Source organism: Myotis myotis, unplaced genomic scaffold (assembly GCF_014108235.1).
Source record: "Myotis myotis isolate mMyoMyo1 unplaced genomic scaffold, mMyoMyo1.p scaffold_m19_p_4, whole genome shotgun sequence".
Lineage (NCBI taxonomy): Eukaryota > Metazoa > Chordata > Mammalia > Chiroptera > Vespertilionidae > Myotis > Myotis myotis.
The window spans coordinates 20,763,686-20,766,251 of record NW_023416346.1 but is presented as its reverse complement, the minus strand read 5'-3'; the positions used below and the strand labels follow the sequence as shown (position 1 = coordinate 20,766,251).

The window sequence follows — 2,566 nt, the reverse complement described above, 5'->3', positions numbered from 1 at the left end:
TATACTATATTATTAAGTAAAGTAAGCTAGAGAACAGGGAACATTATTAAGAAAATCATAAGAGAAAATGAATTTACAATATTTATTTTGAAAATCTGCATATCAGTGATCTGCACAGTTCAAACTCATGTAGTTTAAGAGTCAACTATATAATTCATAGAAGGAACATTATTTCAATATGGCTGCATTCAGTGAAAAAGGAGGAGTGGTGAAAGAAGTACGGGTGGTAGAGAGTGGTGAGATTGCAAAGGTCCTTATAAGGCTATAAATAAGGCTATAAGCCATTGGATAGTGGTAGGGCAACTGGGATTGAAGAAATTTATACAGAGGAATGACATGATCAGTTTGGGGTTTTTTTGGTTTGTTTTTGTGGGTTTTTTTTTTTTTTTTTTTTTTTTTTTTTTTTTTTTTTTTTTTTTTTTTTAGCAGCTGTCTTGTAATTCCTTCCCACAGATCTAACACACAGTTCTGTGAATAAAGGAAACAACATATTTATTCTATGAGGCGTTTCCAACAATGATCAGTTTTGAGAAAAAATTGTTCTGCTGCTACAGTATGGATAATGGTCTTCATGGTCTAACAATGGAAGCAGGGAACCAGTTAAGAAAATATTATAGCTGACCAAGTGAGAGAAAATAGTGGCTTTTATTACAGACAAAGAAATAAAAGTGAGGAAAGTGGATAATTTTAAGACACAGTTTTCCATTAGAATGGAAAAGATTTGCTGGTAGAGTATATATGGTATATGAGGAAGATAAAAAAGTCTAGGATAACACCTGTTCCTGTCTTTAGTAACCAGACAGAGGTGTCATATACTAAAATGTGCAAGTCTAGTGAAGTACTCAGTTTAAAGGAAAAACAGACTTGAGTACTGAACATAATAAAGTAGAAGCATATTTGAAGCATCCAAAAGGGATTAAAAATGGCAGAAGAGTAAGTGGATGCTGCACGGACATGCTCCCAGGAACAAACTGTAATTACAACTAAAATACAGAAAATCTTCCTGGAAAACTCGCAGGAAAAAACCCTGATACCCAAGGACTGAAAGTGGAGACCACATAGAGACTAGTAGGAGGGGCGGAGTTGCGAAAGAGCTGGCTGGGCACCCACAGACAGCAACTGAAGTCCCAGAGAGATATCTCAGCTGTGGTGGGTTGCCACTGAGAACTCTGGGATCTAATCCCCAAGCTGAGCCCCCCAGCAGAGAGCACCAAAACTGAGAAAGGTACCCACATAGCATCTGGCTGTGAAAAGCAGTGGGGTGCTGTTTGCCAGGGAGTAACAGCTGAAAATTCAAGCACCCTCTTAAAGACCAATACACAAAATTCCCTGTGGATCCAGCCCACCTTGTGCTCCGGCAGAGGGAAGGTGAAGTGGACTAGAGCTGTGAAAGCAGAAGCCAGGACAGGGGACTCGGAAGGTAGAACTCAGAAGGCAGACACCCCAAGTTTCCTGGGCTGAATCATTCCCTCAGGCAGTGGAGGACATCTTTCCCACATCTTTGCCTTGTCTGGGGGAAAGATAGTTGACACACCCTATTGGAAAACATCTTGCCCTGAGGCCACTTAAGAGATTAAAAGTAGCAGAAACCAGTTTGGCTCAGTGGATAGAGTGTCGGCTTGTGGACTGAAAGGTCCCAGGTTCGATTCCGGTCAAGGGCATGTACCTGGGTTGCGGGCATATCCCCAGTAGGAGATGTGCAGGAGGCAGCTGATCGATGTTTCTCGCTCATCGATGTTTCTGACTATCTCTCTCTCCCTTCCTTTCTTTAAAAAATCAATAAAATATATTTAAAAAAAAAGAGAGAGAGATTAAAAGTAACAATTAGCCTCCAGGCAAAAGCAACTGATCCACCCTGTTGGAAAAAAAAAACACCTCTCATCACACCTGAGGACAATTGCCTGGGGAGCAATTCAAGTAAAAATCCTATCAGTCTGGAGGCAGAGGCGGTCTCTGGAGGCTTTGAGTCTTTGCTTGATCTTATTAGTCAGAAACAGCCTTAAATAGTGTCTAGCACTAGAGATTGAAAGGTGTAGAGGATCTACCTAATACATAATCACAAAACCAAACAGGAAGTCAAAATGAGGAGACAAAAAAACATTCCCCAAATGAAAGAACTAGAGAATTTTCCAGAAGAAGAGGTAAATGAAGCAGAGATAAGAAATTTATCTGAAACAGAGTTCAGAGTAATGATGATAAAGTTGCTCAACAGCATGAAAAAAGATATAGTAACTATGAAAAAAGAACAGTCTGAGATAAAAAATGAAATAACACAGATCATGAACACATTGGAAGGAATACACAGCAGATTAGGGGAATCTGAGGATCGAAGCAGTGAATTAGAAGATAGAGTTGAAAATATCACTCAATCAGAAAACCAAAAAGAAAAAAACAGACAATTAAAAAATAGGAGGACAGCTTAAGGGAGCTGTGGGACAATGTGAAACATAACAATATTAGAATAGCAGGTGTGCCAGAAGAGGCAGAAAGGGAGAAAGGCATAGAGAAGGTGTTTGAAGAAATGACAGAAAACTTCCCTAAACTGGTAAGGAAAAAGTCACACAAG

At 39.5% G+C, this 2,566-nt stretch overlaps 1 non-coding gene across 1 annotated transcript; it reads right to left on the bottom strand.

Moving 5' to 3' along the window:
- Positions 1–427: 427 nt before the first annotated feature.
- On the bottom strand, positions 428–574 carry LOC118654878. The gene has a single exon (XR_004967133.1). It is a non-coding gene; the product is annotated as a small nucleolar RNA SNORA18 (small nucleolar RNA).
- Positions 575–2,566: the final 1,992 nt, after the last annotated feature.